Genomic DNA, 23361 nt, shown 5'->3' with positions numbered 1-23361 from the left:
TGTCAAACTGCGTATTTTCGACAGCGGTTGGTGAACCCGTTATGAATTTGAGAGACAGGTGATTCCATTTTTCCCAGGGGTCGAATTGATAAAATCGGTATATCGATCGCTGACACATGTGTGCCACATTTATGCCGCCAACAAGTCGATATAGGCGGTCAAAAAACCCTCAAATATATCTCCCCGAGATTCTCAGCCGATTTGTAGCCCGCTTTAGTCGTATAATACGATAATAATTCAGGCGAAAGTGAACAACAAAGGTGATAATTTATAACAATCGGTATTGTCTACGCGGACTTTAATGGCCGAGGAGTATTTCCCATTTCCTCGACTACCACTATTATACCACGCGAAAAGGGTAGGTAGGTAGGTACACGGGCACCCCTGGCGTATATAACGCGACTATAGATATTACAACGAATTTCGAACCCTCGCTGACTCGGCAGCGAAGCGATTTTACGCGGGGACGATAGATTCTCCCGATTCCACAACCCCCGGCTTTGCTTATCTCCCTGCAGGATACTTCCATGGATGTTATACTCGTTATAGTATGCGCGCAAAAATTCTTCTTCTTTTCAGTTTTTTTTTTTTTTTTTCAGGTAAAACGTGTGCTTCGCCCTCGCCGGAACGGATATGTTGTACGAACGTGTACGTTACGACGATTACCGAGAAAAATTCACCGTGGAAAGGGTGGTGCAGATTGTTCCAGTGACGTGACGACTTTTTCACAGGCTGATCACTCGGACAGAGAGCAATAATGGAGATCAATATCGAATTGGATTATTCCGAGAAGGTTGGTAAGACGTAACAGTTGGTCTGGAGAAGACAGGTTATTTTGAAAGTATAATACAGACAACAGAAGATCAATAGGGGCCCAATAATTTTCCGCCAATGGAGCGTGGGATATTAATTATTTAATCAGAGAGTGACGCAAAGCGCGGGATGGGTTTGCAGATTATATACAAGCGACCGTCGATTCAATCCACCCTCTTCTTCGCATTTTACCGAATATCGCGAAACACACGACCGTAGGCAAGCCGTAGGCGGTTGCTATACGTGCTCATTAACAGCGCGAATGGGCTATGTAATAAATCAACCGACCAACAAACGACCAGTTCAGCGTTAGAGGAACAGGAGGAACGCAATAATATTTTCTACTGCGACGATATACCGAGTTCTGCGAATTCGCTCGAAAAATGCTTGAATATTTTTTCTTTGTTTACGCCATACGATCCGACGTCTGAGCGTTTTATACTTTTTATACATTCAATTTTATTTCATTCACGACTTTCTCGTCTTTCCATTCCCCTTGAATTTCACCCTCTCTTTCTGGTTTTTGAGGGACGGTTTTCTTTTGTTTTTTTTTTTTTTTTCCACTCAATGTGAACCGGGGAGACAATAGATATTGTGGCCAAATTAAAACCGCCTCCGGAGTTTTCACATTTCTATGTTCTAACAGAGACACAAAGTCCCGGAGAGTACTGTAGGCAGGTATCATATCGTACCAAATTCCCGTAGGCATTTCGCTTCATTTCTATATCCTCCTTCATCCCTTTATAGCTCGTCTCTGCTCACGTTCCATCACCGTATATATATTTCTAGTCTCCGGGCGGTAGGAACTTCAAGTAAAATACGGGCATAGCTGCCGCGCAGAAATAGTACAGGCGAAGTATCCGCATACGTGGTCCGAAAGGTGGATGAGAGGTGGGGGTTGCAACCGTTGACGAAGGTGCGCGAGCGCAACAATGAAATGACAATGACATACCGAGGATAATCGCGGTCTACATTTGGGTCAGGGTATCAAGGCTCAAAGTCCATTGTGATAAGAGTTGAAACTCGAGACGCAGACGAGATTCCGATGGTTTTGAATTAGACGAGAGCGACATTCGTTCCCGCGGAGCGAGAGCCCGCCTCGCCTCCTGTCCCCTTTTCTTCTCGTCTCTTTTATTTTTCCCGTGAGCCGCTCCGCGGAAGTGGATTCTTATTTCAAAAAGAAATTGTCCCACTTTCGCGTAGCAAAACGTCATCCTCCGCGAGGCCGCGCGTATACTATACGTGTATGTATACGTATATCTTCTTATACACAGGTATACGCATATCCTACGGCCGGGAGAACTGGGTTAAATTCACAATCTAGTCGGAGGGAATAACCGAGGGTCGGGTTTGTTGTCGTTGGGTAAAATTTGGAACGAGTCTTATTCAAACCCCGGTGTTAATCAAGGATAGAACACGATTACAGAGATGAAACGAGTAACACTCGACGGTTACCCTTATCAGTTCTGTTTTACATTCACGGTCCCAGGTACGTGTACGTGCGGAGTGCCGGAATTCTGTACTTTTTACAAATTATTTTTAATTAATTTTTCTCGCCACTCCAGCTATGCATTTCACGCGGACCTCGGGATTCTCGGATTTCCCACTTTGTACACGTGTGGACTGTAGATTCATCATTATTTGGTTAGCAATAAAATATATCGAGTTATAGGTGATACGATATTATTGACGCGTGGGCGTTCGTCGACAACGGTATTAGCTCAAAGATATTCTAGGCATATAGGATTAGGTTGAGGCGATTGATTCGATCGTCGGTGGCTTCCTCCGTTGTTTCCACCTCTTAGCTGTGGTACGGGCTGTGGTGGTAAATGAAGCCGTCGAAGTATATCCGAAGAGTCAAAGATTCAACTATACGTACGGTACAGGTACGGTTAGCGGGGTCGGGTGCCAAAGGTGAGGCCAAATCACCTTCTCGCTCCGAACCGTAAAGTGAGGCTTACCGAAATGACATTTTATTGCTAGTTAAAATTAAAAATCTTCAAATATCTCAGCTTTAACCATTGATAGGAGCAGACGGCTATTCTCCGCAAATTGAGCTCCTCGTAAATCGAGTCAAAAGACATTCAAATTCCAGCCTTTGTGGTTAAGTACATTTAATTTGCCAGCTCATCCAGCGACAGCCGGTGCAGTGGAGTATCGAAACTTTCATCTTTGTTTCTAACGGTCAAAAAGTTTCACGTTCGTCTAACGTACGTTAATTCGAAAGCTTTTCACAAGATTTGCATGTCGATAACTGAACGCGAAATACGCAACTTGATAAAGTTGCATGGGAAATCGAGTCTGAACGAAGTCACTATAACGTTCACCGGTCTGAACGGGTGGTAAAATGAAAAGAGTCAAAGAAAAAATAATAGAATAGATGAGTTTATAACAATCCCGGGTTTTCGAGATCCCGCGAAGAATATCGTTGAACTTTGGACGGGTGTACCCGGGTAGGTAGGTAGGTATTCGAAGCTGCTGCAACAACGCTTCTACCATGAGAGTCGAGCTACCCGCCTGGAAACTATTTCCATTTCCGCTTTCGTTCTTCGCCAGCTACCAACAGTCGTTCGGATTATGTACTCGAGGTTGTATATTGATTGTATAACGTAACCAAACGAGTTTAGTTCGCTCGAACTTTGCCCTCGGTGTTGCGATGGTGAGGGGAGGGGGGGGGGGGGGGGGGGGCATGGACATTGTGAAATATTCCTATAACACGTACACGTATATTCACCTCCACACCCAGACATTCGTTATAGGTATAACTCGGTGCACGGTCGTTCGACTTTCGGCTTGAATTCATCGTTTAAAAAGTTAACCGGTAAAAAGCAAAAGTCTGGATGGTTGGTTAATGGGGACTGCTTAGGTAATTTTAAAAACAAGCAAGTTTCATATCTCTCCCAGAGGCAACAAAACTTTTCATACAACATTCACCGACCCCTGCATAAGTTTTCTGCAGGCGTTGCTGCAACGCGTGATCCCCAATGGGCAGTAGATAAAAATTAAACGAAGAAAAAAAAAAAAACCACGAAAAATAAACAAAATAAAATAACCGGAAATCCCTTTCGACGCTATAGTTTCGCCTCGGGCCAAAGTCATTTACATCAAATCCCTCAAAGATCCTGTCTCTGCTTAGGTATAACGGAAGGGCCGAGGGAAGGGCTGAATTTGCCAGTCACCTTGCTACGGTGCAGGTCATTGCAGCTGGACTGCTTCCCCATGAAGAAAAAGAAAATGTGAACATAGCTTTTTTCGAGGGTGGAATAACTAGCTCACTGCTTTTTCTTATTCCTACATAGGAAAGAACCAGAGTACAAGATGTCGGACGTGATTTTTGAAAATGAAACCAAGAGAAAAACTGATGTGCGATCGGCACGTGCGTAGCGTAAAATAAACGAGTTAAATTTCGTCGGAAAAAACAGCGATCAAAATCTTCGCGGAATCGTAGACCGCGACATCGAAATATCCTGCAGGGTATAGTTATAGGAAATAACAGTCGCTCACGGTGTGATAACATTTTCACAGTGTGAACGTGATACGGACAAACGAGAAGTGAGTAGTGAAAACGGGAAGTAGTGGAAAATGGAAGTAGTGGAAACGGGAAGATCACAGAGGATACAAGGACGGTACGGCACAGAGAGCGAGACACCCTTGGGAGGAGGTAGTAGCGGCACCAGACAATCCTTAGATCCGCATTCGCCGATCAGACAACACATCCCACACGCTCCACCTCGAGAATCCACGATCACTTGCCCTCGAATACGGCTTCTTGACTCCGGCGTAGTATTGATTTACAGCTGGTATATGGTCTGGTGGTAGTCGTTGTCGGTGGTGGTTGGTGCGTCTATACTCGTCTCCCATGCCTATCATTCTCATTCACTCTAATTCGCCATTTCCTCCCTTCGCCCTGCCGACTGATGGGTGTAGAGGGTCGAAGCGAGAGTGAGAGCAAAAGTCAGAGGCGGGGAGCCGCGGAGAGAGTGACGGAGGAAAAGAGAGTCGCAGACGAGGAAGTGAGAGGCAAGTGTCGCTCACCCCTGTAGCAGGATATTGCGAGACATATTTTTTTTTTCTCCTCTCTTCGAATCGAAATATTGTGTTTATTGCGTTTATTTCTTACGCGTCTTCATGTCTTTTCTCGTTTTTCTTTCTTTTTTTTTTTTTGTTCCAATACCACCGTCACATCGTTCACACGAATTTCACCTTTGTTATCACAGGATTCTTCCGAATCCTTACGGTATTTTCGTCACACTCCCTATGTTTCGTTTTTCTCGTTTTTTTTTTTTTTTATTATTTATTCATTTCTTTACCTCACCAGCGTGCAATACCTCCTTATTTATCTTCGTGCCAATATGCGAACTTCGAATTGACACAAGTTTATCAAAGTCCGCGGTTCACCTGACCGCAGGCAAAAAAATCATCTTGATCGTACGTGGATATGCGTGCGTCACATTCGTCTAATATATCTCGCAATCAATTCTCTGAAGTTACAGGAAGCCTCATTACCATGAACGGATGGACGGCATCAGTTTGACTCTGACGAGTCTAATTCATTTCCATCCCTCCGGCCGTGTACTCAAAAGAGCAAAAAGTGAATTAAATTATTGAAAGTTAGTCGGCCCGCGACGACCCCTCCCATCCTCAATGCGAATAAGGTACGAATGCGACTCGACACGAGTTGACTCCAGGCGCGGATCTCCAAGGAGACGTAAAATAAAACAGTTTCAGTAAATTGCGCGATGTGTTGAAATTGAACTTGTTAGACGATAGAACATTACACAGACAGGGGACAGACGGAGGTACCGATGGGAAATTTTGTCACCGAGTCACGGAGAAAGCGGAACAAGAATTTTCCACCAGAGAAGAAAAACAAGAAGGTTTTCCATAATTTATCAGATTTAAGCCCGCTCACAAGGCTTCAACAGACTACGACCAATTAAACCAGAGATTTTTAATACCCACCCGAATCCTTGTAGCCTTAATTCTAAGAATGTTGAAGCTTTCCCTCTGATTTCAGCCCGCTACGATTTCGGAGTTGAAAATTCAGCAGGTTTCGTTCATTATATTAAACATAAAGCTCCAGCTGTATGGTGTATTACTGAAAAATTCTGGGTCATTTATTTTTTAAACGATGCTCCTCGTACTCTTTTTTTTCTTGACAACTGTACGAGGGACGCGAAGAATTGGTGTATAAATTTAATGAAAATTCGACTTTACGAGCCGTGGGAATAGCGTACGTGGGCGTTCGCCTCTTTCTTCTCCCTGCAGATGAGCATGTACACCGTGTATATGTATACAAGTACGTATACGTACGGTCGGTGAAACTCTTGAGAGGGAAAGTGCTAGGAGAGTAACAACCCCGACAGCGTCTGCACCGAAGCGACTTCCTCTCCTTTCGGGGCTTGCACGGTTGCCTCGTATTATGTGGAACAAAGTTTCTCACCCCTACACCATCCGGAGGTGGTTCTGGTCTATACGATGGTTCCGAAGAAGCTCATGGAACTTTCGCATAAGTTGAGAACTTTCTATAAAGATAGCTTATATAGCTAGGAAATTTGATAAAGCTTTAATGAAATCTTGCATTATAAAGCAGATATCTCGAGTTTTGTATAATACCTTCCAAAGCGTCGTTTAAAACCCTAATTATTATAAAACGAAATTCCGAGATAGGTGCGAAGAAGAAGTGACAAGAGTAGTTGTTGTTACCTGGTACAACGGTTATACATAACGGTAAAACCGATGCTTAAACGTTCAAAGAGATGGATAGGTACACCGTCGCATGTTTTTTCATGCATGAAATTAGTCAGTGAAAAGCAAAGGAAAGTTTGAAAGTTGGTAACGATACCTCGTCCGATTAGCCCTAGCCCATCTGGCAGTTAGTCAGTAATTAGTAAACATGCATTAGGAAGTAAAACGAGGGTCCCGCGGCAGGGTAAACTCGAGTAAAAGAGACCTTGACGGCAGTAAACGAACAACGTCCTAAAGTTTATTAACTATTTACAAGAAAGCGGCGCCGTCTGTACAGCGGGTTGTACTCGACCCTTGTTACAGTACTGAAAATTTCACTCCCGCATGGAAATTGGATGGTAGAGTGACACCTGGATATGCTTTCGCACCGGAGGCAGTGCCTCATGAGATTTTCAGTGAGCAGACTTTAGTCCGAAGTTCGTTGGCGTTTTTTTACGAGTTTGAACGAGTGAGAGAAAAGGAAATAAAAATGAGTAATGCGTTCAGGTATTCGGAAACGTAGAAGATAACTAAATTCTCTACGCGGTTGAAGGATTCCTGTCAAGGGTGGAGACGTATATCCATCCGCTGATGACATTTTTCGATACAATCGAGTTAGCGGCATTTTTCAATCCTCTGTTTGCACGGTAGTGCAATTTAGGTGGTTCGAGACAGGGAGTGTGCACCCGGGTTGCTCCGGTGAATGTACGTACATGAAAACAATCGCGGATGGTAAAAGCCTGCGACTGTAATAACATTTTTGCAAGCGGCAAAGCTGGTTGGTCATACGAAATTCCGTGCAGTCCGGAGAACAGGGCGATCCCTAAATACAGTGTTCCCTTAATTACATTTTCTCGGATGAAATCGACTTTCGTCCCCGCAGCGGCAGACCGAACGGGGGGCCCAAGAACCACCGACGAACCAGTAGCGCGGAGCAGAAGGTCCGAGTCATCGACCAGCGTCCACAACCCTGCTAATAGAGCCCTACCATTAACGCTCCAAGTTCCGTGCGTACGTACGTACGTACGTACGTACGGGCGTAGTAGATAGGCGGCGGCGTGTTCGTTGGTGCGATTGCACCGCGGTGTGGCAGGCCGAAGTAAATGGTTCGGAAGAGATACGTTTATTTCTATTTCTAATTGCCTCTATACAGATATTCGGGATATTCGCTAATTCGCGGGATTACGCATGTCGATCGAGCCGGCTGAAACGCTTTTATTGCCAAGGAAAACGATATCGCTAATTTTTACGGTCTGTAATCGCGATCATCGACGATTGCAATTCCAGACTATATACTCCACCCAACCGGAAACCGTGTTCGCCTCATGTGTGTTACATCGATATAAGTATACCAGGGGGGTGAATCGCGGATCGTCTTTTTTCCACGGCAACTATATATACGTGTAAAGTTAGCACAAACACGCCCGAAAATCGTGGATTGTTGAGCCCGCATGCCGCGCGATATTGATTCCGCGTTTTCCACAGGTTTTTCACGTTTTGATATTCAGGGATCTTTTCAAGTCGTATTCATACAATATTCGGTCTACCCCAGCCGCTCGACCGTCCGTTATCCGTTACAGGATAGCTCAGGGATGATCCGTTGAAAAAATTTCTCTCGGTAACTTCGTCAGGTATTCGCTTCGATACGGCGTGCGGCATGCCGGTGGATATCATTCACCCCGTGAGAAAGTAAAAACCGCCATTTTGTCACAAGTGCAGCGCTGAAAAAGAGCCTTCCTGTTACAGGGTTTCCAGGAGAAGTATATTTGGAGCTGGGCCAAGGCACGCCGCAGCTAATCGCAGCGAGAATTGCCCTTCGGAAACCATTAAACACTATAACGCCCCGTGTGGCCTCGCGTTCCCTCTTCCATGGTGTATACCACCCCGAAACTCCGCTCCGCGCCTGCTGCAGTTCCACACTTCTCTCAACAGTAGCGAAGATACGGAGCGACGAAATCTTACGTTGAATCGTTACCCTACGCGCAGTTGTAGTATTCCTTTTACCGGAGCTGTTAAATAAGTCCATCGCTTCAATTTTCGGTTTATAATTATCATCGCACGCATCGCGAGTTGATGGGTGGCCGTAGAAAAGAAGAAACAAAATAGACATAGGTATATGTAACAAAAGTGTTGTACATACCGCGAGGTGATTTCAACAGTTTGTAAATTCCTGACCTCCGGATAACTTGTTAAAAAGAATATGAGTTCTGAGGAAAGCAATAACCGATGGTCGTATAATTCGGGAGTATTTTTCTACCCGGACACAAAGGAGCCTAGCGAACTAGACTGACCACAGGAAAGAAGGTCCTGTTAGTCGTACCGGCGTAACTACGTAAAACTGAATCGTAAAAGTGTCGAAATCCGTAATTTAGCACTCGCTTCTTAACGCCTGTACTCGGTCCACTCAGGATTATTACCGGCAAATGTGAACGCCTACCGTCTGCATTTTACGAACTTGCGGCATCGCAGTAGTCAGCTATCGGGAAACTTTTATATATTTTAGTTCGCTCAAAGGGATGGGCGGAGTGGAACACGAAAACGAGGGAAGAACCTACGGGTTGGAAATACCTTTCTCCGCTCTGAAAATGAGAGACAGACGTGAGAAGAGCCGAAGGTGGATTCGAAGGAAACCCGGAAGACGTAGGGCGTCGTGACGTGTCAGCAGTTTTGTTTAATGCCTGTTCGGAGTTACGCGTGTTCGTCGTATATATACCTACCTTGCAGATCGTGCGTGAGTCTGCCAATCACAAGTTGCTATCTCCGACACAGTTACGCGTGTTCCCCAATTTGATACAAAATCTTCAAACTAAATTTTCAAAATCTAACTCGGTCAAACTTTTCTCCAAAGATATGTTTCACGCAAAGTGCTCGATACTTTTCTGCTCACTACCCGCAGCGCCGATCCACCAATTTTTCCATGTCTTGAAAAACTTCACTTTTTACAGAAGCCAACGAACTGTGTGAAAATTTGGCATCGAACGCGGTCGTTCTTTTCCACTAGCGGCGTATTCGCCAGATAGGAGAAACGCACGACTAGTCGAGAGCGATAAGATTGCCGCGCGGGAGGAGCGCAAGATGAATTGAAAGGTTTTGGCACTCGCGGGCGGAGTTACTGGAACGTTGGGTGTCGCCCATGGACCAAGTCCAAGCAACTGATTTCCGCTTCCTCGCAAATCTTTTAGTTCAGAGTTCAGATATTTGCCATCGTATGAGAGTGCCAGATAATCTCATCGCGGTTCCTCTCTGCAGCCTTCGTAAATTCGGAGCTCCCTCCCGCTGCTACTGCAGCTAAGGGTATTCTCGCGAGGAATGTCAAAATTTTTGGCAAACTCGAGCGAAAATTAACGCGAAATCGAAATTCGACGCGTGAAATAATATCGTTTGCTATTTCTGTTGAAATTCAATTTTATAGAACATCCAAATGTGATCGAAAAATGATGATTATTGGACAGGTTGTTTCGTTCGACCGCAAACCAATGAGGTGTGACTTTTCTACACCCAGGACGGCCTGCGTAGCTAAGGGGTAAAACGAAGCTAGTGAAATTTGAATGAATGTTACAAAATCGTGAAGAAAGTTAACGAAGACACGGTGGGATACGATATACGTTAATTAAAGCGGAAGGTGCAGGGGGCGTATAGGACGTCGTGTGGACTTTTCATTAAGTAGACCCCCTACCAACCTGCGGCTTTCGCTCTGACGAAGTAGTCGAGTGCCGAACCTCCCTCCCACAATTTTACGCGATTTGTACTATTTTTGGGTCAAAGAACGCGGAGCGATGGGGACAACGAGCGGAGCGGCATCTGGAAATGATGGGTGAAATTTCTCGATTCATTAGGCGTTTTGTCAACCACTGGAATGAACAAATCCAGCTTGGATAAACGAAAGTTCCGCCGAGTCTATTACCCCAATTTTTTTTTTTTTAGTTTCTTTTATTCGTCATCTGTCGTTTTACGTATTTTTTATTTTATATTTCAATGGGTCCATACCGTGAGCTTTTTTTCTTCATTTATCTCCGATCGCTTTCAAACTCTTCTTTTTTTCTCACGCTCCGGCAACTCCTTTTCTCAAAACAATGTGGCCTAATCGCCACCTTGTTCGTTAACTTCGGGGCAGAGAGGCACTTCCGAAGAATTATGATAGCAGCTTAAACGATTTATCGACTAGCTCCAGAAAATACTCGCGCAGCCTGATTGCAGCCGTAAATATACATCAATTAGATTATTCAAAGCACACCGTTCGTACAAGGTATAGATATAGGTATACACGAACGATCCGCGGAACGAGGGATAAATTTACACCCTCTAAAGCAAACATTTTCCCTTCAGCAGAAATCAGAATTCAACGATAATTACTTCGTAATTCCGTTATTCAAAATTTCGCAATCTCATATCTCTCAATTAAGAAAATTAAACCACCCCGTATCCGGGGTGGTGGCGTTGCCGTTGCACACCGCTATTCCTGCTGCACGAGATATAATATTGCACGAAATATAACTATATTCGCGTAGAATGGTCGAAACTACAGGTTAGGTACCCGAGGCAGCTGGTCACATGGTTAACCGTGTGTCGCGTTATATTAAATCTCGTTTTAATCTCCGAAATGAAATGTCCTATCTTTTTTGTAATTTTCACTTAATCTCACCGCTGACTCTGTGGCCGCCTCTCTCCGTAGTCCGGAGGTTTACTTTGCGGGTAGTACTGCCGGTCTATATAATACGGATATCAGACACATGTACTACACAAGTTACAAGGTATGTTCTCCAAGTTTTTTGCCAGCAATTTTTTTGCCCCATGTAGTTGCCGTTGGGTCACTCCGAGCGAAATTATAGAGCAGAGTTGTAGTATCTGTGCGGGTGGTTGCTTCCTACTGGGTATTTTCTATCTCATAAGGGAAAAGGTAATCGAAAGAAATTCAATCATAAGGTCACGAGTTACAGTCGTCGAGTTTTTTCGTCGCCAGTTAATATCGGCGTGGATCGTCGGAGTATTGTCTGCGATTTGATTGACTCGAGATGATAAGTGGAACGACCATGGGAATGTTCGCGTGTACGGACCTGGGGCTCGCAATTCCAGCCACCGAACTGTGACGGCTGAGCAGCATTATGCCCGGCGATAGAAAGATGCGGTGAGTAGCGTATCTCGATCTTGCCAAGTCCTGTAGGACTACGCGCTCGGCCTACCGCGATGAGCTTCAAGTATATATATTTGAATTCCATTATAATTGGCACAACTGTCCGAAAAGAAAAGAAATAAGACAAGGGGAGAGGAGAGGAGAAGATGCGGGGGGGGGGAAACTGGAGAGTGGAGAAGAGTACGCGGCGAGATATACATTACCGAAGGTACAGACACCACCGCACCACAATTCAGCGCTCCCTTTATTCCGACCTTTCCGTTAATTGAAACTTTTGACGATGGGATTATCTTATTTCATTTTATTCAACCTTCTTACCACTCATTTTTCACAAATTCACTCGAGAAACTTATCTTCTTCGCGTAACGATCCCAGCGCACATCGAAATACCTTCATCTCGGAATCTCTTCGAAGAAAAAGAAGAGAAACAAAAACACTAACGATGTTTGACGAGCCTTGCAAAAGAATTGCGAGCCAACCATAATTGTAGGTATAGTTTTGTCGGACTCGGTGCGTGAATCGGAAACTTACGCGTAGTATACATAACGCAAAGCGACGTGGCTCAGTTGTCGGCTAATTGTAAGTTAGTTCGCGTAGAATAACTTGACAACGTGTTTCCCGGTGGTAATTACCTCATACTATGGGGAGTAACAAGACCCTAGGTCACGTGGCTAGTGCGCCGTTCGCGTTTGCAGCATCCAGCCAGCAGTGGAGGGGTGTCCGTTGGTCTCCCTGAAATAGGTGCTGAATCAACGGATGTTACAATATGTTAGTATACGTGGCAAACGCGATTACGTTCTTCGCCCGGCGCGGGTGGTGGAGAGAGGAGGAATTGAAATGAGGAAAAATTGGAAATAAGTGGCGTTGCTCTCCGCACGTGCGAAAAGCGCCCCGTATACACGTTGGGGATATCGAACCGTCCGCTGTTCGTGTACATATGTATAGGTACACACAAAGCAATGACCAACTTGTACCGATCGAACGAGAAGCTATACGATTGCGAGAAGAGAGATACGATCCCAGCAAAAAACCTCGTTCCCGAAGGCACGACTGGCGACTCTTCTATTTTCTCTCAATCTCCAACGATATTCTTCAACGTCTAACCGTCGAATCAAATCAATCGCATTCCTTATGATATTGAGGCAGAATCGTCAAGTACGTTATATATACCTATCGCGAGAGATTGCAAAAGTTTTGCGGTACGAGAGAATCTATATTGTGGCGTGCGGACTTTTATTACTATTTTACAATTCAACCAATTTACTTTACGTAGTTATTTCGCTCGCCAAAATCGTACGCGAGTGTAATCTACGTAGTACGACATGCCTTTGAGAAACTTTGAATAATCAGAATTCTGGTCCCGAAGGCAATATAGCTGATATAAGGGTGGAAGTTGCAGGGGCGACGAAGAAGAGTGTTGGCATTGGTCAGCTGCGCCCGCGCTGCTCCCAAGAAACAGTTTCATTACTTTCGATCCCTCGGACTTTCGGCGAAAGCCTGAGCGAAAACGAAGGCGAAGAATTGGACTAGCGAGCTCGAGACCCGCGGAAGGCAGGAGCCGAATTCTTGAACCCGAGGAATAAGGAAGGAAACCTAAGACAACCCGGGACCCCGAGGGGTGACGCACCCTCGTAGAGACGGAGAGAGTGCCAGGGGCGACCAAACGGCAAAAACCACGCACCGTCCTACCGATACCTTCCAAGATGCAACGGAAGCTTTGGTCAACCCTCGCTAAGAAATTGTCTTACGTCGGGAGTTTATCGATCGCTTTTTCTACGCAATTCCGGAACGCGTTGGGTTTTTCGATTACCAAATAGCCCCCCCGAACGCTCAGCCTCGACGAATACACGTGAAGGGAAGAAGTAGATTTGTATAACGTCGTTTGGAGACGCGTACTGTACTAGATGCGACCACGTTAAGATGAAAACACAGAGAAGCTGTTGTAGACGTAGCTCCCTGTTTTTCCCGCTTCGTTTTTTCTCTTTTACTTTTTGCCTCCAGTTTTCGTCACTCCGATAGCGTGCAAATACGCGCGCATGTACAAAAATCCAATAGATTTACCCCGAGGCAAGAATAAGGGACGCGAGTGTTGACCCCTTTCATCGACGTCCGCTGCCCGCGTGAAGAAAGAAAGGGTGATTTCATCCTCTCCGAGATCTCGGGGAATCCTCGGCTCTTATTGGCGTGATTAAGACGGAAGAACCGTCAGGGTTTCCTGCATTTTCTCATTATCTCCGCGCCACTCGACGGCCGAGAGTCCTCCGTGCGAGGAGCAGGGGTAATGCGCCGAGTTCGGGAAACTAAATAAAACAGACCTCGCCACCCTTATATTCCCTTTCCACCACCTCATAGTCCCTCAGGTTCTTGAACGCGAACGAGCTGCGCGTCTTCCTCCCTCCCTCGTGCTCGAAACGCCACGCCTCGTGAATTGTTAAAGCTACAGAGAATAATTAAGGAATATCAGTTTTTTTTCTTTTCTTTCGTTGCTTTTATTTTTATTATTTCTCTCTTCGTTTTTTTCGTTTCAATTCTATCCCTCTTCCATTCTCCTTTCTCGCGGGCATACAAGAGCGTCGTATGTCGCTGTAACGTGAGACGCGTCTTTGACATCGTCTCCGTCTGCAGAAACCGAAGAATTCCAGTCTTCGAGGTATCCACAGAACGGAAGAAAGTTTATAAATCGTCAAGCCCCGTTTACAGGTAGAAATACGATAGAGTGGTCGACATTGTGGAGCATAAATATTATCATTGGGAGTTTGCAACGCTTGTTGAATCTCACGGGAATGTCGGTGCAGGAGAGTTGAGACGCGTATCTGTTGTGTCGTTTGGTCCTTTGATCCACACCGTGTCCTGGGGTAACTCGTCGAACTTGTCCGGTTCGTTGCGCTGGAAAGGACGCCTCGTAGATCGTCGGTGACGCGCTCAAATCTTCAACGGCGCGTCTTACGATCCGAACATTTGAAACAATATAGGCAGTCCCCCTCCTCGTACCGCGGTGTATATATGTATTTTTTTTTTGCGTTCGTTCTCCTTACTTCACCGCAGATTATTTTAGCTATCACAAAGACGGAGCGGTCGTAGAATCGAGATAGCGTGCTCATTTGTCCGTGAAATTTCATATATTGGGTATACGTAAAGCCCGTACGAAGAAAACGTCCGCGGCTCAATCTAATTCTTACGGTACCCCTAATCCCTGAATCATTGTAAGCTTCTTCGGCTGCGAGTGGGTATTGATTTTTTTGGCACGGCCAAATTCTTCTACTTCGCCCCGCGCCAGAGACCATAGGACACTCGAACGTATCTCGCTTGTGCGGGGGGATCTAAAAATGTTTCGTTGCCGAGAAAACTACTGTGGAACGAACGAGCGTTCATGTTTCGTCGGTCGAAATCTTTGAGTACGGTGAAAAAAAGTGAAAGCTATGAAATATAACGAAATGCAATTAGGAGATAAATTACACACCTCCCGCGGGCCGGTGGGTTTAATTGCGGTATGTTTTCATACCGTCTTTTTGAAAGGAAGTTAAGGGAAAAGAAAACAATAGTTTCTTTTCAGCCTTTGTTTTATTTTTCTTCCTTCGGGTGCGCAATAACGCAGAACAGAGATCAGAGATTACTACGGAAGGTAAATAAGAAGTTAAGGGTAGCGAGATGGGGCGAGGTAAGAAGTTTTTAATTTATATTATTGCGTGAGCACGAACGCGCCCGCGGTTCACAAAACTCGGTCTCTCCACATAAAATCGCGAACGAAGGGACGGTCAAACGTTAGTACTAATAACATTTTTATGATGCCTTTTACGCGTTACCTTCTCACCCACAACCGGAATGGGAAGGGTGGATGTGGATCGTGGGTCTTATATTCGCCGGGGATGAAGTACCGGAAGCTTCCAACTTCTTCTTTTAAAACCCGAGCGTCGAAAGCGAGTCGTGTTCGAGATTACCCGACACGGGATGAGCCGGCCAGCCACCGCGCTGCAAGGAACGTACAGCGTTCAAGACGTCTCATTCCGTATCCCGCGGGTTATCCGTACTCACTTTTTCGAGAAAAGTTTAAATTTAGCTTTCTCTTGCTCATCATAATCCGCTGTAGGGCACTGGTTTATTCGATACTCGAGGGCTCTTCTTAGTTCGCTTGTTTCATCCTCAAAATTAGCATCCGCGGATCAACTTGTTGAAAAAGTTTTCAACGAAGAAAGGGCCCGCGCTCCCGATTTATGAAAACAATCGAGTTCGAAAAGTTGAGACGTTTCGCCGATGGTTTCCTCGTCGTCATCGTCGTCGCATTCCTACACTATTAACGGAGTATACGATTCGTTATAAGTTATAACTATAGAACGCGTAACGACCGCACCGGGATTTCAGCGAGCAGCGTGAGAGTCTGGCGCCACGTACCTACAACGGCTAGGTATCTACGGCTTAATCCGAGTTTTAATCTCCTGAAATATTAAGCCATAAAGTCGTTACTATGTATTAATCCTGTAAAACGGAGATGGTGCCGGCAGCGCGAGGGCGTAGGTATCAACGAACGGCGGGTTATAAGGGCCGGAGGTAGCTGGTAATATTAGCAAAATTTTGTACATTCCATGGAGACACTGTCGGATTCGAGGGGAGGGAAAGGAAAGAGATGGGTCGGGATAGGACGGTATGGTATGGGGAGGAATGGGAATCCACCGTGCGGGAGAGGATACCGCCGAGGGTTTCTACGGAAAAGGGGAGTTTTATCGTCCAATAAACGTGTCGTCTACGGTGCTCGTTGCTGCGCCACCGTCAGGCAGCTACCTACCGTTTTCACACAACACCCCCGCACGGTATGGCCGATGTACAAATTAAAACGCATAACCGTTGAGATCGGAAAATTTGCGTTTTCAGCTCCTTTGTTTCAACCTGCGGAATAAGCAAGCTTCAGAAATTCCGAGTTTATTATCCGAGCCAATTCTACAATGGGGGCATAATTTTACATTCAACATCGGTGGTAAACGTCTACACGTCAGACGACGACCTTTGACTAATTAATTTTTAAGGCAACGTCGGTGCGATTCTTCAATTTATTCGCAATAGCGAATAATAGCCGTAATACCTCTACCTGTATACGGTTTGCATTTTTTTTTTTTGTTTTTTTTTTCTGTCCACAATCCGTTTACTTGTTCGGACAAAACATAACCGCGAACCGATTGTGAAAAGTTTAACAACGAGTTGAAGTTCGCTGAACAGAAATCGGTGGTATATATGATCGTTGGAGGAAAAAAAAAAAAAAACTAGTCAATCAAGTTTGCGATACAGGTATAGGTAGAATATTGCCGGAGGTTCCTCGAGCTCAAGTTTTTTCTCCCCCTCGTACACGGACGTAAGGTTAATATTGATTTTGACCGAAGCTCATTCTGCGAGTTAATCCTTTAAAAAACTAATAGGGAATGGCGGGTACGGCCGGTAGCAGCATTTCACGAAATGAAGCGGAGTGGCTGGGAAAAAAACAAACCCTCGTAAAACCGTATTGGTCGAGGGGGAAATTCGACAGTGACCATGCACCCATTAAAAATGCAATTATAGTTAAATGCAACGCGTGCGAAAGTGCTTCAGACGTAAAACCGGCGCAAGTTTTATTTTACGATCCGGACGCCGATAGGTGCTACCGCGGATTCGATCTAATAAAAAATCACGAAATATCGAACTTTCTTCGACTGTCCGTAAAGGGGAAAGTAATCGTCGAAATTTCCGCGCCTCTGTAACGGCATTCAAAATCCACCGACGTCATCTCGAATCAAATATCCGAACACCCATCCATCAAGACGCCCCGGCGTCCCATCCACCCGTCCTTCTTCCTTCGTGGCTCTACCTTCGGCCGTTCATCGAATACTGAACACCCGGCAGCGATCAAGAGCGGATCAAAACCCGATCAAAACACCTTTCACCACGCAAAGGTAATCCATTGAAAAAGAGTTCGCCTGGACGCAGAATGGTCCGAATCTTTTATGTACACGGTATGGTGCACGGTGCCGTGCACATCCGGAAAAAAGAGGGGAAAGACGTCTAACCAACCAAAGGAGTGTTGTTACGGTGAATGGTCGGGATAGGGTAAAAATTACATCGGTCAAAAGTGAAACGCGATTTAGGAATGACGCTCCGCCAATGGTGCGGGGGACGATTCTCGTGCGGAGTATAATTTGTCAAACGTTTACCCTCCGTTTTTTTCTCAAACTTCGCCAGGTGTTTGCTTCTCACGATCGACGCTTGTTATCCCGAAGAAACTCGCTGCGTTACCGCACCCTTTGGACGTTCTGTAAATTATACTACGAATACTTCGTTCTTCGTCGATCCAGCGAGCAGAGAAAAGGGTGCATTGAACGTCACGAATAACAGCGATGTGTAGCGTAGAAAGGAAAAATTTACAGCAATTGCAACGCTTCGAGGTTACATTTTTTCCCCCAAGATCCCTTCGCCCCGCGAGATTTCAATTTTTGATCGACGGCATAGCTTATGACCAACAGGAAACGCCTAGCGATTAGGCAAAAACAGGATGAAGGATGCTGCGTACGTGGCTCAAGAAGACACTGTAGGATCTTATACGCATTCCCTGCGGCTGGACAAACACGCTCGACGTCTCTTTGCCTCGAAGGTATAACTTCTTGCCCGAGTTTACTTCGCGGGAGATCGTCGTGCCGTTGCGTTCTGATTATAAATTGGCCACGGGCACCCGTCTTGTCACGTATCGCGAAGCCACGTCGGCATACCTCGCGTACGTTGCAAAGACGCGACACGTGAAATAACCTTCTGAAATTTTTACACCAGTTTTTCGAGAAAAGAATTAGAACGAATAAGAGATTATCGTGTTTGGATCAGAATAATGCAGTTTGAGGAAGCCACGAGAAAAAAAAAAAACAAAAAAGCGTGTTCGTCAAAATTAGTCGATACCGTAGTCAGGCGGCGCGAACGCGGGTGTTCCGGCATCGCACTTCAAAAAGAAAACCGGCTGGCGCCCCCACGGCCGATATAAGCGTGAGTAAAATTTGGGGAACGCAGTAGGTTCTCATTAGGCGCCACGTGGCCCTGGAATTATCTACGCAGTGAAAGACAAACTGCCATTTCTTAGGAAGGACTAATTAAGCATGAAGAGCCCAACGAGGTGTCGGACCTTATGACCGCACGATGCATCACTGCCGCTATCCGATTTACTGGCTCGTACGGAATATCGAAAGATTATTACTCATTCGCGCTGAGGTACGTACATCCGACTCGTACGTTGTAACGAACTTTGATTTAAAATTTCTCCCGCGAGAAGAGCTTCGTGGCGAGGAGAAATTCTGGTATGGAGAAAAAACAGAAGAAAGAAAAAAAAAAAAAAAACAGAAAAAGTAAAATGGCGGGATAAGAACTTTGAGAAAAATTCCAAGCTGCGGATGATGACTGGGGATAGGTAGGAAAGTTTGCAGCGTAGAAGGAAAACACACCTTTCTCTCATGGGATGTAATAAATTTTGGAAAACGTCTCACTCCGAAAGGGTGGACGACTCGAGTATCCGAGCATCCCCACCTACCGACCGCCCCGTAGCCCGCTCCCGCACCTTTTCTCTCGAGCTACCTACGCAGAGCTTCGTTAGGGAGAATTTTTTTTCGATATCTGAAAACACGTTTCCTCGAGATTCGAGGCTTTTTCCCGCGTGAGCAAAGCGAGCGAAAGGACCGAGGGGCGAGGAGGCGAACGGAGGCGAGAGTAGAGCGGACGACTTCTTATCTCTCTGATAAACGTAACAAGAAGGGTGTAGGTCTCCCGCAGCCCCCTTCGCTCCTTTCCTCCTCTTCCTTCCTCCTCGGAGCTTCAACATCCCTTCTTCCATCAGCGGTGCTCTAATGAAAACTGCAGGGCGTGGCTAGGTCTCGGTTTTGTCAGAGCCTCGCCTCGCCTCGCCTCGTCTCTGCAGGGAACTCGAGGCAGAAAAATAGAGAGCGAAAGTTGGGGTGGACCGGAGAGAGACGAGGACGAAGAAGAGAAGGTGAGGGATGTGAGGATCAGCGGGAGGGAGTAGGAAACGGGGAAAATATAAAGGGACCGTGTCTCCTGCGAGCAGATTAGAATCTCGAAAATCATTACCCGAAGAAGAGAAAGGGAAAGGGAAGAAGGGCGAGGTGGGGGGGGAGGGGGGGAGGGGGGGAGAGAGAAATTGCAGTCAGCCACTAGCAATCGACTTAGCAGCGGCATCGGGCGGGAAGACTCGCTGCGAGGGCTAGCCGACTGTAAAGGCAAGCGAGGCTGTATTATGTGTAGGTGTTTGCCTCTTGGCTCTAGGCACAGCTGGGTTCCACGTTCGAGAGTCCCGTGAGTTCGAGGGGATTAAAGCCACTTATGAGGGATTTAAAGTCAAAATTAATAAACTTTAACCTAGAGATGATTGAGATGTTTTACTCTGATAAACTTCCCATCAGGCATTTCCGTCGCTTCGGCCCGCACCTATATATAAATACCTTGGGAATTTCCCAAAGTATCTCTCCTCCTCTCTGCTCGCCTTGTTTTTACGCTCGAGCTTACTATACTCGTTCCATCCGGAAGGTTCGAATACCGACAGCCACATACCGCATACAACGGATATTTTTGCCATAAATTTTTCAGCTACCAAAAATTACCGAACAACACGTACGAAGTACTGTAACTGACGATGTCTGTGAGTTCCATTCAATCGATGGATAGTACGGTGCAAAGATGAGATCGGTCAAGAAATCTAAACATGTACCGCACGAACGTGGTATCTACGTTCGATACGTATCGAGTGCACTTGTACGATGAGCCGAAGCGAGGGGGAATCGCGATGAATAGAACGGGGAATAGAAGAAAAAAAAAAAAAAAGAGAAGAATATGAGAGATTCGCGGATAAAATATGACGTAACATTGTGCAGAGGAGTGCAGGGTGTATATAATACAGAATATTTCGTAAAAAAATAATCAAGTAAAAGTTATTCCCAGCAATTTGGAAAGTTGTTCGAGAAAATTGCACTTCCACCCTACTTTTAAAAAGTTGCCAAAAGTTTAATTTTCTTCAGGTAAATCCTCTCTTTCATTCTTTCCTCTTCCCTTTCGCGTCTGCCTCTCCCTCTCCCTCTTTCTCCCTCGATCTCGTTGAACGCCCGGTAGCTCGCGGCCACATTCCGAGACTGTATATCTTTTTTCAAATAACAAACGCGAGTCGCTGGCAGAAATGTACGAACGAAGAAGTCGTGAGCGCTTTTCTACTCCGCCGACTCGGATATCACTTATTCTTTTATTATGCACCAAATGCAACACGAAATTGTTTCATCTCGGCACGATACCTACTAAAATGCCCGTTATTTCGAGATACGAGACAGCCTCCCCCCCCCCCCCCCCCCGCAACTCTACTTAACTGTATTTCATTCTGACTTTTCATCGCCCTCTTTCAAGGTGTTGCTTATGCGTACCTTCTTCCGGATGTTAACCTTAATTGCCTAGACAGAAGCGTTAAAAAAAGGTAGAGTAACCTACGAGAATATCGTAATCTTCTCTTAAACCTTTTGGTAAAAAAGGACGATGGATATTGATTACGATACGATTCTTTTGAATTTCATCACATTGCAAATACATAACGAAGTAACTCACGTGTCGATGCGCGTCTACGTGAGGAATAAAAATTCAGCGGTTTCCGATGCTTACCTGTAACATAGAATACGGAGAGTATAAAATTTTATCGGTATAAAGTCACGTAAGCCGTGATATAGGGTGGTTCGGTATTGTACGGGTCATATCTTGGAAGTCGATGGATAAAATCAGTTCGAAACTGGATCAAAATATTTATGGGGCTCTCGGTAAACGTTGTGGCTTGTTCCCTCGTAATATTTATTGTTTCGTCGCCGGAGGCGTTTAGAACGCGGTGGGGGTTTGGGGAGTCGAGGTACGGATCTCGGCAGAGCATCGCGGAGGAGTATCGATGCGATCCTCTTTACACAGGGATCCCCGGTGCACCGTGCAGACGCAGCTGCACCGACGCGGTTGTTATACTTGGAGAGAAATATTTTCTCAAACAACCGTACCTTTTACCGAGAGACGAGCACTTGTCTCAATTATTATGATTTAAAACTGGATTTGGCTCTTCGATAAGCCGACGCGACAATTAAGACCGTCGTTTGTCTTGTACCGCTGAGCTTTAATCCCCGGTTTACGAGCGGCGAGCTGACGCGAGAAATGAAAAAAAAAAAACGAACGACCGCGGGACCAAAAGTCCAGTTCATCCGCGCCGGGAGGAGGTATCATCTCCTACGACTTCCATATCTCGAGTCTAGACTTTTTCTTTGACCTTATATAAATTTCGTGCTCTTCATTTTTCATTTTTCACGTTCCGCGACGGATACGCGCGGTATAGGTTTTTGTACCCTGTATCTGGACGGACAGCTCGCGGTGAAATATTATACACGGAGTGGATAGCCGTCAATCTAAATGCCATTAAATAACAGAGTATTATCTCTATAACCCAGATCCGAGCCAGCTGCCTCCGTCTGTCCAGAGATGAGGTCAGTTTCAGTTGAGTTAGGTGAGGTTGGAAGTTGGAACACATCGCGGCCACTACCTCTACCGTCTCTATGCAGGCGGTCTTTAGCCCCGCTTTACTCTCAAAGCGTAACTAATCTAGCAGGCGGTCCGGCTAGTATTAATAACCTATTATCTAAGACATTTTCTGGTCCATTTAACCACCGCGCGGAGTACACTCGACGTCCACTCGGGTCTTGGGACTTGAAAAAACGGAATGAAAAAGAATTATTTCCCTACCTGCTTCGAGAACGTACGTATCGTGCGGCAAGGGGTGTATTATCTAAATTAGTTTCACTCGTCATCGTTCTACGTAGATGTGGAATGAAATAAAATGAATAAAAGTGAAATGAAATGAACCAAGAGGGAGTGAAAAAAAAAGAGCGATGCGATATCCGTCGCGTATCGCTTCGCATTTTACGTGTATGGTCGATTGTCGCGATGTTTCAGGTCGTCGTTTGCTTTAGAATTGAATAAAAGCAGTGCGATCGTTGCACGGTGTAACGTTTATCGTCGCGAGGATCGAATAACCCTCAAAGGAACCGATTTCCCGTTCAAACGACACCGCTCGAGATGGGTATAGCATGTAGCTCACGTTGTCGGGGTTGCGCAAGTATTATATCGGTGGTTGCCCACGCGCGGTTCAGAGAAATCGTGGTCATCGACGTCGCTGATTACCGCTAGCGCGCGCGGTCCACCGAAGGCGGCGTATTCCACGTACCGTTTGATCCCTGCTTTCCGGTAGTAGCCGCAGCATTACGCACGGACTGGACGTGAATCACGTCTTTGTGGGCTCGAGAGTAGATACCTATGAAGCATATGCGTAAGGTAGCGTGTAGGGAAATACATGGGCAATGGCAGGGCGGGGTATCTTTGAAGGATTTACGCAATCCTTTGGAACCCGTGCCAAAGTGCTGCAGTTTAGCGAGAAAACTTTTGCTCTCGTTGAACGGGGTTGGCAATTTTCTTGGATCTACGAACGCACGGAGATAGAAATTTTTCTTATTATGTAATTCACTTTACGGAGGGGAAGGAAGACGCGCAAGTGACGAAGAAGCCAATTTATATTATAAAGTTTTTGTAACTTGTTGAAGCGGAGCAACCCTCGAGTGAAATTACCTTCAGTTACGAATTTGCGGTTCTAACAATTAGCACAGGGACTGCGAACA

At 45.6% G+C, this 23361-nt stretch overlaps 1 protein-coding gene across 1 annotated transcript in view; it reads right to left on the bottom strand.

The window, feature by feature from the left end:
* The window catches only part of LOC105691399 (roundabout homolog 2-like), a 210167-nt gene that overhangs the window by 148544 nt on the left and 38262 nt on the right, over positions 1-23361 (bottom strand). The window lies entirely within an intron of this gene.

Source organism: Athalia rosae, chromosome 1 (assembly GCF_917208135.1).
Source record: "Athalia rosae chromosome 1, iyAthRosa1.1, whole genome shotgun sequence".
In the NCBI taxonomy this organism is placed as follows: Eukaryota; Metazoa; Arthropoda; class Insecta; order Hymenoptera; family Athaliidae; genus Athalia; species Athalia rosae.
The sequence above is the reverse complement of the archived record's forward strand: the minus strand, read 5'-3'. Positions and strand labels throughout refer to the sequence as shown.